We start from the raw sequence: 16,896 nt of genomic DNA, 5'->3' as shown, positions 1-16,896 counted from the left end.
AACTGCATATAAAATGCGGAAGAATCTGCATAGACTACCGGCATGAGGATGCAGAAGACAATGGAAATCACTACATAAATGCCGCTCTTGCGTATCCACAGAACATGTGGCTTTGGTTTGGCCTATAACTAAAAGGTGTCAAGATAATATCTTCATTGGCAAAAGATTGTAGATTAGCCTCCATTCGGATCTCGGGGATTGGACAGCAAATGAGGAAATAATCATGCGGAAAAGACTGAGAAACCAACGAAATTGTAGCACCCTACGTGTCGGAGCATAAAACGTCGTGTGTTTGGGAGGCTAAATCTGAAAATGCAAAAGCTTAATCAAGATATAGTGAGAGTCAGTGAAGTGAATTCGAAAAAAAGTAAGTGTATGTCTTCAGATTAATATGACGTAGCATCAACTGTGGCACAAAATGGTAGGATGCGTTACGAATAGGAAGGAAGAGGTTGGAGCGTGTTGCTGCTCAGGTCTACATGCCGAAATCACAAGCTGAAGATGAGAAACAGAGGAGAGAGAGAGAGAGAGAGAGAGAGAGAGAGAGAGAGAGAGAGAGAGAGGAGAGAGAGAGAGAGGAGAGAGAGGGGGGGAAATTAGACCTATATTATGATACTGAACAAGTAATTCAATATGTATAAAGAGAAAATAGGCTAATAATCGTAGGTGATTGGAACGCGGTAATAGGAAAGGGAGCAGAAGGAAGGATTGCGGGAGAACATGGGCTTTGTATTCTACACTGAAGAGCCAAACAAACTGGTACACCTGCCTAATACCGTGTAGGACATCTGCGAGCACGGACAAGTGCCGCAACACGACGTAGCGTGACTCGAATAATGTCTGAAGGAGTGCAGGCGGGAACTGAAACCATGAATCCTGCATTACTGTCCATAAATCCGTAAGAGTGCGAGGAGGTGGTGATCTCTTCTGAACAGCAGTGGCAAGCCATCTCAGATATGCTCAATAATGTTTATGTCTTGGGAGTTTGGTGACCAGCAGAAGTGTTTAAACTCAGAAGAGTGTTCCTAGAGCCACTCTGTACTCTGTAGCAGTTCTGGACTTGGGGGGTGTCGGACTGCCTTGCAGGATTTGCCCAAGTCTATGGGAATGCACAATGGACATAAGGGGACGCAGGAGATTAGACAGGAAGCTTACGTAATTCTCACCTGTCAGATTCGTATCTAGGTGTATGAGGGGTCCCATATCACTCCAGCTGCACACGACCCAAAGTATTAGAGAGCTTCCACCAGCTTGAATTTTCTCCTGCTGACATGCAGACACGCAGGGTCCAAGGATTCATGAGGTTGCCTTCTTACACTACACGTCCATCCGCTCGAAACAATTTCAAACGAGACTCGCCCAAGCAAGCAACATGTTCCCAGTCATCAACAGTCCACTGTAGGGGCTGACGAGCCCAGGCGAGCCGTAAATCTTTGTGTCGTGCAGTCATAAAGGGTACAGGAGTGGTCCTTCGGCTCCGAAAACCCATATCGATTATATCTAGTTAAATGGTTCGCCCGCTGACACTTGTTGATAGCCCAGCATTGAAATCTGCAGTAATTTTCAGAATGTTGCATTTCTGTCACGTTGAACGATTCTCTTCAGTCGTCTTTGATCCCGTTCTTGCAGGTTCTTTTTCCGGCAGCAGCGATGTCAGAGATTTGATGTTTTACCTGATTCATGATATTCACGGTACACTCGTGAAATGGTGGTACGGGAAAATCCCCACTTCATCGCTACCTCGAAGTTGCTGTGTCCCATCGCTCGTGCTCCGAATAAAATACCACGTTCAAACTCACTTGAATCTTGATAACCTACCATTGTAGCAGCAGTAACCGAACTAACAAATGCACCAGACACTTCTCATCTTATATAGGCGTTGCAGATGGCAACGCTTTATTCGGCATGTTTGCATATCTCTGTATTTGAATACACATGCCTTTACCAGTTTCTTTGGCAACATCATTGTAGAATCGCAGGGGGTGGGGGCTATATCTGGAAAAGGCCCCGAGACACGGGGAGATTCCAGTTGATTACGTCATGGACAGCTAGAGAATCCGAAATCAGATACAGGATTGTAAGGAGCTTATACAGGCAACGATCACCTCTAGTAGTAGACTGAAGTTTAAGAAACTCTTTCGGGAGAATAGAATTATACACTGAAGTACTAATCATTGAAGAGATGTTTTTGAAGTTCTTTAATGCTGAAGATACTGCGATAATGAATACCAGCGTACGCAGTTCAGTTGAAGCGGAATGGACATGTTTAGAAACGGTCGGCACAGAAGATGACGAGAAGAACAGGTACTACGAAGGTAACTGCGAAGAAACCTTGGATAAACGAAGAAGTGCCTTGGATAAACGAAGAAGTGCTTCACCTGATCGACGAGAGGTGGAAGTAAAATCTTCTGAAGAAGGCAGGAATAAAAAATTATTAGCCCCATAGGAACGAAATAAACGGGCAGTACAGGGAAGCCAACGTGAAGTGACTACAGGAAAAATGTGAAGAGAAAAAAAATGTTTGTCTGAAGGCAAAATAATCTTCGTTGTAATTAAAAACGAGGGCAGCCACACTAGCTAGTAACACAAAGGGAGTTCCACAATAAAATGCAGAGGAGAGAGAGTGGTTGTGGAAAGTGTACAAGGAAGGGCTCTACGAGGCTGAGGACTTGTGTGGTGACATGACAGAACAACTCATAGTCGACATGAAAGGCGCAGGGGATCCAGTACCAGAGTTTTACAGCGCTTGTTTTTCGCCATTGTGTCTCGCTTCTTTTATTTATGAAGCATGTCCAGTGTCCTGCAACACACGTTTTTTATGTGTAATAAACGCATTAGTTAGAAGTTACACGTATGTTGTTGTGTTACATCTCAGACTCCGCAAGACCATCCAAGACATCAGATTGCAAAATAAGTCGTGTAATTTCACATAATATTAAAAAGAGAATAAACAGGGAAAAAGTAACATAGTAACATAGTTGTAACTGTTACACAATGCATTTATATATATATATATATATATATATATATATATATATATATATAATGAATGCATTGTGTAACAGTTACAACTATATATATGAAACCAAAGACTGTTACACAATGCATTTATTTTATATATATATATATATATATATATATATATATATATATATATATATATATATATAATGAATGCATTGTGTAACAGTTACAACTATATATATAAAACCAAAGACGTATTAGAGACGACTGAAGATGCTTCATAAATAAAAGCGAAACGCTTATGGCAAAAACTCATTTAGTTGTAAAGACGGAACATACCTCCGTGAATTCTGAAGCGGGAAAAATGACGATTACTGATATTTGTTGATAATTTTTTACACTTCGGAATAGTCTCGGAATAACTATAGAAAACTTTGCGGAACACCTTTCAGTTACCGAGAACCGCAGCTATAGCCGAGACTGTTCGATATTACGTGTGTGCTTTTACTGGCCTGTTTTCTACGCATTCTTTTTATAATTGTGACGTGAAATTGCGTGTCGGTTTTTTTTTATTGTAGTTCGCTTTCCCTTCATGTATTCCAGTTGAATTGCATCTCACTGATTACATCGCCTATCGCTATAATCCTCCTGTCGCAAACTAGAGCGGTATCAAACTACTTCGTTACAGACAATCATTTGCATGTAAAAGGCTGTATTATAATTAACACTGAATGAAGTGGTGTACCCACGCTAGAAAATAAACTGAATCGTGAATATTTATTATAGAAATATTTTAGGGCAGGGAACCGAATGCACACTGTAATGGAAACGAAATACGAGCATCGACGTAGTATTTTGAGAAATTAAAATTATAGAGGAGATGTTCATTTTTCTTTAATCTGCCTTCATGAATCAAATGATTATAGTGTGCAGTGCAAGTGCTGAACAAAGAAACTGCCTGCTCCAGCACAAGCTCTTAAAGCATAATTCTAAACATGCTCTTTGGTTTACTTACATTTTGTAGAGCACTTGGAAGTTATTACCTGTGGGTAAATTTGTGAAGTGACGTAATAATAACGTCTCTGCAAAACATACGTTATGTTTTCCAAAACAGTGTGTCTACTAAGGACAAAGCAACAGGTACTAGTAACTCTTAGTAACGCAACTAAATCGATGTCATAATACCAATGATTCTCTACACATTCGGTGCTTACATGTTTCGCTTATGCATTTTGCCATAGCTACACGATTCCCAAAATGCTACAAACATGCAAGAAATATGTACCTCCTGATGATGTATCGCTAGGCGATTCGAAACCGATATTGGAAGATAAGAATTGAAGAATAAAGCACAAGGCGTCTGTTTGCAGTAATTTGTGAATACCTGTAAATCGGACTACATCCGTAAGCCCAACTGCATAATTTATCTCCAGAATTATTCGCAGAACTGCAAGTATTATGCATGAGTATGGCAGGAAGTTCTGTTACATACTGTGGTCACCTATGAAGATCATATAAAGTTGGTACGCAAGATGAATTTTCTATCTGACTAGCCAAAGATGTGTCGAAAACTTAATAAAGTTACTAGGAAAAATTTTAGTAAACGTAACTGTAGAAATATGTTTATGTATAATAACATGTTCAGTATAATAAGTTTGTAGTCATTTACAGAAATTGTAAGCAAATACAAGAAGTGAACAGGCCAAGTTACATATTCAATTGTAAGACGTGTATATTTGTATTGTCTATGGTCAAACCACAATTTATGAAAGATGTTTATATTTTATTAATAGGATTAAGTAGAAATAATTAATATTTGTCGTTTTGGAAATAATTGTGGTAGCAGCCAATGTCTGCACCAAAGTATTGTTGGCAGGAGAGACCGCACATTGATATAATTTTAAAATGGGCGGGAGAGACGGCGTATGGATACATTTTAAGAAAAGAACGGGAAAGACCGCGCATTGATACATTTTGTAATGGTAGCAGGGACTGTCAGCACCAGAAAGCGTTTTTGGCGGGAGAGACCGCACTTTAGCTTTCGTAGGTAGTCAGTAGTAAGCGAGATGTGAAGCGAGCCAGTAGAAGGTCTGAAGCGATAGGTTGAGACGAGCGGTGTGCCTGCCAGCCAGCAACTATGATTTACAAGAGATTATAAATGGATGTACAGAGACATCAGCTAACTATTATCATAAGAGGAACTAATATTATTAAATTATTTTCTTGAGAAACTCAACGCTACTGAAGGTATGTTTACGCAGTGCTAGTTGTAGGATTATTGTAAAAAGTAAGTCCCATTTGAACGTTTGTAAAATCATTTCATTCAGAATATAATTAATTTTTGCCAGAAATATTGCATTACTGATTATAATCCATACCAAAAACCATCAACGTAAAACTTTGCAAAATTTTATTGTTGTCAAGAAAACGTTTAACTTTGAATTACGTAACTTCAGTCAAATTAATTAAAGAATAACGTGAGCTTTGCTATTAAAGAATAACGTCAGCTTTGGTAATAAACACAGCCACTTATTATGACAGTTCACCAGCAGGTAATAGAGTATAGTAAAACAGAGTAAGTATATTCATGTCGCAGTTCGATTTAGCAGTCAGATGGCGATCCACCCTTAACGGTAAAAAAGGTAAGGAACAGTTTTGGGTTACTACAGGTAACGATGAGGGCCACGACGACGACACATTGTATGTTTCGTCGAAATAACCAGAAAATCACTTTTAATAAGCAGTATTTAAATTTGTATGCGAAGATTGGTAAAGAGAATTAACTTCAAAGGGAAGATTTCATTTATTATTACTAAGCAAGAGATATAAATCCTAAGGCAATGTTTGATAGTTTATTGTAGAACGGAAGGTTGCGTAACAAAAGAGATATAGAGGAGACGGGAAGGTTTCACAATCTGTTCAAGTTTACGAAGCTAGAAGCACCGTTCACAGAGAATAATGAAGAAATCTGTATAAGCCAAAATTCACTAGTAATACGTCGACTGCAATAAAGGGTGCTTTAAAAAGTGTCGCTTCTTTCTATATGAGGAGGTACTGACCAAAACTAGAAAAAAATATCCTGGAATACTATGGCCAAAAAGAATACATGCTGAGGAACAGGTAAATCCGTCCTCCGAATCCCATTTGTCTGTTATGTGTAAGCTGACAATATAAGTAGAGGAGCATGTGGTTACCACGCATTCCGACACATTCTTCAGCCTTCCATCGAAGTGAATCGCGCATTTTTCCATGTTCACCTGGTTCCATCCGGATTGAGTCACATGCCTAGATTACAGGATCATGCAACGCCTGTATATTCTCGATGGGTTGGGCGTACAGCAGTGCCTTCGAATGTCCCCGAAGCCATAAATCCAACGGGTTCAAGGCCAGTAAACTGGGAAGTCACACTACCAAATCTCCACGACCAAACCATTACCCATGAAACGTTGCGGTGAGTTACGGTCACATGATCTGTCGAAAATGTGGGTTCACCGTCGTACATGAACGACATTCGGCAGTCGGCATTGGTATCGTTCTCCAATAGCGTTGCTAATTTATGAAGCAGAAATCGGTGATGCGGAGCACCTGTTAATCTTTCTGGGAAAGTTCTCGGCCCTACAAGTCGGTCACCGACAATTCCCTCCCATACATTGATACTGAAGCAATCCTGATGCCTCACTTTCATGACTGATCGAGTATTTGCAACTGCCAATACTGGCTTCCTGTGGTAATTTGCTACATCATGTCCAGTGACACGGACTACGCCGCCCAATTCTGCACATTACTCGTTACAAATAAATCGGACCGTATCTCAACAGCTATTGGTTTCCGAAGGTCCAAATACCGGAACTTTTCTTCTAATATTGACCTGGAGAAATATGTGACAGTTTTTTAATCATCCTGTATATGATGTACGGAATATCCATGGAACAGCTATTTTCACACAGATAAAGTTAATACGATGAAAAGAATATTTTCAACGATAAGAAGCTTTCTCCTCCCATTAGCTTAATTCTACGAGAGCTTAGCCCTCTAACTGTTAGCGAAGTGCTAACTACGTATACAGGGTCCTCGGAAATTCCCGTTACAAACTTCTATGACTTTCAGAGGGGAGCGAGTGCATAATATTTTGAACAGGGACCAACGTCCAGAAACGTACCATTTCAGTGCTACAGCCGTTTGAAAATGTGTTTGCTAGGTAGATAGATATGTTCAAATGGCTCTGAGCACTATGGGACTAAACATCTGAGGTCATCAGCCCCTAGACTTACAGCTACTTAAACCTAACTAACCTAAGGACATCACATACATCTATGCCCAACACAGGATTCGAACCTGCGACCGTAGCAGTCGCGCAGTTCCAGGCTGTAGCGCCTAGAACCACTCAACCACTACGGCCGGCGGTAGGTATGTAACAGGGTATTTAGGCGCCAGGGGGGGTGGGATGGAAGAGGGGTTTGCGGCGTGTCGCGTGGCTACGTCGGATCAGCTGATGCCATTTGACGCCTGTTCTACCTCTCTGACCACATTCGAGCTTTATTAACGAGTCTGTGTTAGAGTAACGTGGCCGAGTACGCGTTTGCAGCATACACCGACATGATTCATCTGAATGGCAAAGGTCATGGTAATGGAAAAGCCTCTCGCCTCTTTTATCTCCGCGAAGTCCATCACATACCCTTTCCGCCACAATTACGCAACGGCTTCGAGAAAGGTTACCTCCACCATCTACAGGAGTGACAGTGATGATGATGATGATGATGATGACTGATTTGTGGGGCACCCAACTGCGGGGTCATCAGCCCAGTACAAAGTCCCAATTTTTACACAGTCCAATTTTTTACCGAGTCCAATCTTGTCGCTGTCACAAGATGATGATGATGATGATGATAACACAAAAATCCAGTCCCCGGGCAGAGAAAATCCTCAACCCGGCTGGGAATCGACCCCGGAATCCATGATCCAGAGGCAGCAACACTAGCCACTAGACCAGGAGCTGCGGACCAGGCGTGACTGTGGTGCTCCAAGCAGACGCCATACACCCGCGTTGGAAGAGGCCGCGCTGCATCAGGGTGAAAAGACGCCGGCAACGAGTACACGAGCCATTTCTTTAGCTTCCTTGTAATGTTATTTGGGTTTAGTAAGTTCAACTATAAAGAATGGTGAATCTACAATTTTTAAGCACTTATTGGTGAGAATAAATAGAGAAAGGCAGAGATGAAAATGAGCAGGCACTGCAGTACGCCGTGCCATATCGTGGCCAGCTCCGTTGGCAATGCTGTGTGGAGCGTCTCGCCTCAGACGGATGTGCGCACTGCTATGGGACACTCAGCAGTAAAAGAGCTAAAAAGAAAGAACGAGAAAACGCTGACCGCCCTGAATGGACGTGTGGCCCAGTCAACGAAGACCAAAAGGAGATCGATTAGATGGAAACATCGTGTAGTCGCAAATTTTTGCACAACGCTAGGTCACACTGGCCTGAAGAACGTGATAAAATTCCTGACTGGTACAATGTGAGCGTTGGTATATGGGGGCGTCTACAGGAGCCGGCCGGTGTGGCCGTGAGGTTCTAGGCGAGTCTGGAACTGCGTTAACGCTACGGTCGCAGGTTCGAATCCTGCCTAGGGCATGGATGTGTGTGATGTCCTTAGGTTAGTTAGGTTTAAGTAGTTCTAAGTTCTAGGGGACTGATGACCACAGATGTTATGTCCCATAGTGCTCAGAGCCATTTGAACCATTTTGAACGTCTACAGGTCACATGTTTACGTTTTTGTCGAGCAACTCGAAAACATCCATTTGTAGCGAAAATCTTTCCCAGTAAGAAATGAAACTTCGTCAAATTACTTACAAAGAGGGTCTTATTACTCGTTGTTTCTCTAGGAAATAGCTGCCGTTTTAATCGCATAACATTAACGTTTATCTTTAAATAAAGTGGGTTAAAAACAAATATTGAATACGTGTACCACGTCTAAGAGCAGAAGAGCCGTATTAAGAGAGAAATTGTTTTCCCCGTGAGTGTCAGGGCGAGGCGGGAAGGCTATATGTAGTTGTAGAAGCGCGAGGGAATGTACGTTGCCGTATTGTGTTCCTGCACTTCTCCTCTTTATAGATGTGTAAACTGAAGACTGAGCAGGTGATTCCCCTCCCTGTCTACACAATTACGTCACCAGAAGCAGCTACAGGGTGCTTCACAGTGTCACACCGACTCTCAATTTTGCGCATTATGAATCGCTGGCAACCCAGTGCGCACAAAATGCATTAATACTAGATGGGATGTTGATATGATTTACAAATCACACCAACACAAGAACACATATGGACAGAATATGTGCAAATCTCTATACTTAATTCTTAATAACTACGTACAGCACCTGTCGTGATCTTCCGGAAAAAGCTACATACCCGACAATGCGCGCTGCTCGATTTTCAGTTTACAGACAGACAAACCTCCATAGCGTTTCGTGTGTCCATATCTCTTGCGTAAGGACACAAATTTACTTCAGTGAGCTCGTATTTATGTCTCGGAGTTATTTTCAGTGTATTGCAGTATTCATTATATGCTGAACAGGCAAAGAAACTGTTACACCTGCCGAATATCGTGTAGGGTCCCCGCAAGCACGCATAAGTACCGCAACGCGATGTGGCATGGGCTCGATTAATGTCTGAAGCAGTGATGGAGGTAACTGGCACCATCAATCCTGCAAGGCTGTCCATAAATTCGAAAGAGTACTTAGCAAGACATATGCTCAATAATGTTCATGTCTGGGAAGTTTGGTGGCCAGGGGAAGTGTTTAAACCCAGGAAGTCCTCCTGAAGACACCCTGTAGCAATTCTGGACGTGTGAGGTATCACATTGTCCTGCTGGAATTGCCCAAGTCAGTCGGAATCCACAATGGACATGCATGGATGCAGGAGATCAGACATGATGCTTACTTACGTTTCAACTGTCAGACTCGTATCTAGACGTATCGGGGATCCAATGTCACTCCAACTGGACGCGCCCTACACCATTATAGACCCCTGTTGAAATGAAGTGTCTATGGATTCCGGAGATTGTCTCCATACCCGTACACGTCCATCCGCTCAATAGAATTTGAAACAAGAGTCGTCCGACCAGGAAAAATGTTCCCAGTCATCAACAGCCCAATGTCGGTGTCGACGGCCCCAGACGAGGCGTAAAGCTTTGTGTCGTGCAGTCACCAAGCATACATGAGTGGGCCTCCGGCTCCGAAAGCCCGGATCGATGATGGTTTATTGAACGGTTCGCATGGTCACACTTTTTTATGGCCCGGCATTGAAATCTACAGCAATTTGCAGAAGGGTTGCACTTCTGTCACGTTGAACGATTCTCTCCAGTCGTCGTTGGTCTCGTTCTTGCAGGATCTTTTTCCGGGCGCAGCGATGTTGGAGATCTGATGTTTTACCGAATTACTGATATTCAGGGTACACTCGTGAAATGGTCGTACAGGAAAATCCCCAATTAATCGCTACCTCGGAGATGCTATATCCCATCGCTCATGCGCCGACTATGTCAATATGTATTCGAAGACATTGATTTCATTGTCTGCAGTATCAAAGGCTAGAATACATTCCGCAGGATGATGGGTATTAAATCAGTCACCCAACATCTCAAGAGCCCCAGAGGCGTAAACTGCATCCCTCTACAACAGTAGTAGGTCGCCTGGGTGTTACGGAACGTCGGATACTTCAACATAAGTTAAGCAGTTCTTTAGGGCATGACCTCAGAAGTTAAGTACCATGGTGCTCAGAGTCATTAGAGCTGTATTTGTAAGTATTGATTTATTATTAGATATTCTGTACATCAACAAGCCTCCTTATCTGCCTTGGGGCAAGGACTGTAAGGAAAACGTTGCATGTTAACGTATGGCGATAACTACTTCGGTGACAATCGTGAGTGCATGTAAGTGGTACAACAAAAGGAATCCGATGAGTCCGTCGCTCGGTTTCGTCACATATCGGATTTGTCCGGAACACGTCATGTCAACTTCCCTGTTTTTTCATTAATGCGAATACTAGCGACCTAGCAGTTGTAGCGCCAAAACTGAGTGGGTAGGCTAAACGTCACAGTTTATGTTGGTCGCGCCGTGCGCCGATTACGTCGGCATTTCCCCCTCACACGTATACGTCCGTCGCAAAGACCAATCTTGTCATTTAGATTTTTGTTCATCATTTTCAGCACCTGTTTTTGAGGAATACTGACATGATGAAACAGCACACAAGTTGCTGTTTATTCACATCGGACTTCTTGTTACTCCGTTCACACTGCCACACCGCAGTGCAATTGGACTACTACTTTGTGCCACCTATACTTGCTTCACACATTCAGAGAGAAAGACTGGACGTAATGAAAGCACAAAAAGTACACTACTGGCCATTAAAATTGCTACACCAAGAAGAAATGCAGATGATAAAAGGGTATTCATTGGACAAATATATTATACTGGAACTGACATGTGATTACATTTTCATTCAATTTCGGTGCATAGATCCTGAGAAATCAGTACCCAGAACAACCACCTCTGGCCATAATGCCGGCCTTCATACGCCTGCGCATTGAGTCAAACAGAGCTTGGACGGTGTGTACAGGTACAGCTGCGCATGCAGCTTCAACACAATACCACAGTTCATCAAGAGTAGCGACTGGCGTATTGTGACGAGCAAGTTGCTCGGCCACCACTGACCAGACGTTTTCAATTGGTGAGAGATCTGGAGAATGTTCTGGCCAGGGCAGCAGTCGATCATTTTCTGTATCCAGAAAGGCCCGTACAGGACCTGTAACATGCGGTCGTGCATTATCCTGCTGAAATGTAGGGTTTCGCACGAATCGAATGAAGGGTAGAGCCACGGGTAGTAACACATCTGAAAACGTCCCCTGTTCCAAGTGCCGTCAGTGCGAACAAGAGTGACCGTGACGTGTAACAAATGGCACCCCATACCATCACGCGGGGTGATACGACAGTATGGCGATGTCGCATACACGCTTCCAATGTGCGTTCACCGCGATGTCGCCATCATGATGCTGTAAACATAACCTGGATTCATCTGAGAAAATGACGTTTTGCCTTTCGTGCACCCAGGTATACCATCGCAGGGGCTCCTGTCTGTGATGCAGCGTCAAGGGTAACTGCAGCCATGGTCTCCGAGCTGATAGTCCATGCTGCTGCAAACGTCGTCGAACTGTTCGTGCAAATGGTTGTTGTGTTGCAAACGTCCCATCTGTTGACTCAGGGATCGAGACGTGTCTGCACGATCCGATACAGCCATGCGTATAAGATGCCTGTCATCGCGACTGCTAGTGGTACGAGGCCGTTGGGATCCAGCACGGCGTTCCTTATTACCCTCCTGAACCCACCGATTCCATATTCTGCTAACAGTCAATGGATCTCGACCAACGCGAGCTGCAATGTCGCGTTACGATACACAGCAATCGCGATACGCTACAATCAGACCTTTATCAAAGTCGGAAACGTGATGGTACGCATTTCTCCTCCTTACACGAGGCATCACAACAACTTTTCACCAGGCAACACTGGTCAGTTGCTGTTTGTGTATGAGAAATCGGTTGGAAACTTTCCTCATGTCAGCAAGTTGTAGGTGTCGCCACCGGCGCCAACCTTGTATGAATGCTGTGTCGCCACCGGCGCCAACCTTGTATGAATGCTCTGAAAAGCTATCACTTGCATATCACAGCATCTTTTTCCTGTCGGTTAAATTTCGCGTCTGTAGCACGTCATCTTCATGGTGTAGCAATTTTAATTGCCAGTAGTGTAGAAAGACCCCTTCGCACAGTGAAAACAAAATTATGTTCTACTACAATTTGAAAAGAACGATTTCAAGTTTTTACGGATTATTGCGAAAAAAATGTAATATGAAATAAAAAAGGGGGACTCAATCGATATGTATGTCGATGTATTGCAGGCGCATCATATCGATACTTGCTTGGAGAAATATGGATCGATATATCGATATTTCTTTATCAGCCGTATCCGGCAGTCGGCTGACGCAGGACTTAGTGTTGGAAGCTGCCGCCTCTCGTCGTGCTACTGGAGTAGCGGGGAGGAGGAGCAGTTGGTGCCGCAGGGGCAATGACCGAGGCGTGAACCGGCAGAAACGGGCTGCGTCCGCGCCGCCGAGCCCTCACAATGCGACCGCGCGCTCCGACACGTCATCTCGATTTGCAAGTCGATGCGGACCGCATTAACAACTGCCTGCGCTCTGAACACTCGATTACCCCTCGCAATCGAATGCAGTCGTGTAGCCGCCTGTTCCAGCCCGCACGAGACGGAGGTGAGGCAGCACACACGGCTCCACTTCACTTGCAGCTGACTACGGGTGACGCCGGCTAACGCCGCCAGCCGCCGCTACATCTTGTGGAGCTCTATTTTTGGTTCATCGGTTTTTTCAATGGTACTACGCGGTCTGCCACGACTTCCTCTACTGTGTAACCTCCCAGTGAAAATTACTTAAGGTCAATAATATAGAAAGTGTAACCTCCCCCCAAAAATGAAAGAAAATAATTAATTAAATGTAAATGGACATCGTGCTAAGTGTAACCTCCCCGTGAAATATAATAATGACAATGATAATAAAAACGAGTGCCAAATGTTGACTTCCAACAAAATTAACGCTAAAATGAACCTGATAAATTTTATAAGGGCAGCTGCGCTGTCCCTCGGCCCTGTGCGATTATAAAATGTGAACAAAAAAAAAAAAAAAAAACAAAATTCTTACATCAGTAAACTCCCTCAATATCGGCTCTTGTTTTGCGGCACAGCTCCGTGCATTGCTGGTGTATATTTAATTCTGATTCTTGGAGGAAATGCATAGGAAAAATTCTTTAAATGGAAATCACTGTCTCTCTTTAGAAGATTTACTTTATAAAAAAAAATTATTATTGGGGCATTTCTTGAACAAGTTAATTACAATTACAATACATTATTAGCTGAGCGCAATGCTGCTTCATTACCTTATTTAACAATATACCTCGTCCTGAATCGTGACCAGAGACCCATGTCGACCCCCGCCGACTCCTCACACACTACAGTACTGACTGACTACTGCTCTCGAACTGCTAACTCGCAACTGAACTCTCGCGCGGTGAAGCGCAGACTAGCCACGATAAATAACTCTCTGGTCAGAGATTCTCTCATGGATCGCCATCGCTGGTACTGAATACATACGTGTTTCAACTGTGCCAACCTCTTTCCCTCAGAGTTTAGATTAAATTAGATTAGATTAGTACTTGTTCCATAGATCATGAATACGACACTTCGCAATGATGTGGAACGTGTCAGGTTAATAAAAGGGGTCTATACAAGATATTACATGAGACAAAATACTACATGACACTCAATATTTTTAATTTTTTTTTGTGGGGGTTGGGAAATTACCCATTTACTATACCCAAAAATTCATCTAATGAGTAGAAGGAGTTGCCATTAAGAAATTCTTTTAATTTCCTTTTAAATGCTATATGGCTATCTGTCAGACTTTGGATGCTATTAGCTAAGTTACCAAAGACTTTTGTGGCAGCATAATTTACCCCCTTCTCAGCCAAAGTTAGATATAACTTTGAGTAGTGAAGATCATCCTTTCTCCTAGTGTTGTAGCCATGTACACTGCTATTACTTTTGAATTCGTTCGGATTGTACCAGTCGCCACCTATGTCCTCAATACGAGGTGCATTCAAGTTCTAAGGCCTCCGATTTTTTTTCTAATTAACTACTCACCCGAAATCGATGAAACTGGCGTTACTTCTCGACGTAATCGCCCTGCAGACGTACACATTTTTCACAACGCTGACGTCATGATTCCATGGCAGCGGCGAAGGCTTCTTCAGGAGTCTGTTTTGACCACTGGAAAATCGCTGAGGCAATAGCAGCACGGCTGGTGAATGTGCGGCCACGGAGTGTGTCTTTCATTGTTGGAAAAACCTAAAAGTCACTAGGAGCCAGGTCAGGTGAGTAGGGAGCATGAGGAATCACTTCAAAGTTGTTATCACGAAGAAACTGTTGCGTAACGTTAGCTCGATGTGCGGGTGCGTTGTCTTGGTGAAACAGCACACCCGCAGCCCTTCCCGGACGATTTTGTTGCAGTGCAGGAAGAAATTTGTTCTTCAAAACATTTTCGTAGGATGCACCTGTTACCGTAGTGCCCTTTGGAACGTAATGGGTAAGGATTACGCCCTCGCTGTCCCAGAACATGGACACCATCATTTTTTCAGCACTGGCGGTTACCCGAAATTTTTTTGGTGGCGGTGAATCTGTGTGCTTCCATTGAGCTGACTGGCGCTCTGTTTCTGGATTGAAAAATGGCATCCACGTCTCATCCATTGTCACGACCGACGAAAAGAAAGTCTCATTCATGCTGTCGTTGCACGTCAACATTGCTTGGCAACATGCCACACGGGCAGCCATGTGGTCGTCCGTCAGCATTCGTGGTACCCACCTGAAGGACACTTTTCGCATTTTCAGGTCGTCATGCAGGATTGTGTGCACAGAACCCACAGAAATGCCAACTCTGGAGGCGATCTGTTCTACAGTCATTCAGCGATCCCTCAAAACAATTCTCTCCACTTTCTCGATCATGTCGTCAGACCGGCTTGTGCGAGCCCGAGGTTGTTTCGGTTTGTTGTCACACGATGTTCTGCCTTCATTAAACTGTCGCACCCACGAACGCACTTTCGACACATCCATAACTCCTTCACCACATGTCTCCTTCAACTGTCGATGAATTTCAATTGGTTTCACACCACGCAAATTCAGAAAACGAATGATTGCACACTGTTCAAGTAAGGAAAACGTCGCCCTTTTAAGTATTTAAAACAGTTCTCATTCTCGCTGCTGGCGGTAAAATTCCATCTGCCGTACGGTGCTGCAATATCTGGGACGTATTGACACTGAAAGCGGCCTCATTTTAAAACAATGCGTATGTTTCTAACTCTTTCCAGTCCGGAGAAAAAAAATCGGAGGCCTTAGAACTTGAATGCACCTCGTATTACGACGGGCGATCAATAAGTAACACAATACTTTTTCTCGCGGCCAGTTTCGGTTGGAATAAGGCGCTATTTGTTGTGGCACAGTGCGGAATATCCACGCTTCAGCCTCTTTACTTTCATGAATTTCCAACTGGTGCCGGTGCTGTACGTCGCCTTCAAAATGGCATCCGTAACAGTGGTGCGTTCCAAGCAGACAGGTGTCATTGACTTTCATTTGGAGAAACCAGAGCATCACACATATTAATAGACACTTGCAGAATGTATACAGAGCTCGGGCAGTGAACAAAAGCCGGTGAGTCGTTGGGAGAGGTGTCTGTGAGCATCAAAACAAGCTCACGCAAAGCTGTGAGCCTCTCGCGTACCGGGCGGCTGCACACAGGTGTGAGCCCTACAATGATGGAACGTCCGGACGCTCCCATTCGAGGTGATCGATGGATCACAGTCAAACACCTCGCTGCTCAACTGGACGACTCTGCTTGTTGTGGTGACAAAGCCGTGTGCCCACTGAGTTCCTCGTCGCATAACAGAAGCTCGTACAGAGCAAAGAAGGATGATCTGTGCGGAATTGCCTGATCGCTAAGAAGCTGATAGAGAAATCTCTTGTCGAACATTAGAAAATCTCTTGTTGGACATTTTCACAGGCGATGAAACGCTTCGAACGGGAAATAAAACGGCAATCAATGGATTGGCGCCACTCCACTTGCCCTTCGAAGAAAACGTTCAAAGCCGCACCCTGACACGGATAACTCATGCCGACGACCTGCTGGGACTCTGAAGCGGTTACACTGTTCGATGTCGTCCCTCAAGATGCAAAGATCAGCTCTGGATGATAGGGCACGGTGATACCCTGAGGAAATTGAGGAAATGACTGCGTCGTCACAAAAATACAAAGGAACTTCTCTTTTCTCTATTACTGC

The sequence above is a fragment of the Schistocerca cancellata genome, chromosome 7, assembly GCF_023864275.1.
Source record: "Schistocerca cancellata isolate TAMUIC-IGC-003103 chromosome 7, iqSchCanc2.1, whole genome shotgun sequence".
Lineage (NCBI taxonomy): Eukaryota > Metazoa > Arthropoda > Insecta > Orthoptera > Acrididae > Schistocerca > Schistocerca cancellata.
Note: the sequence above shows the minus strand (reverse complement) of the source record.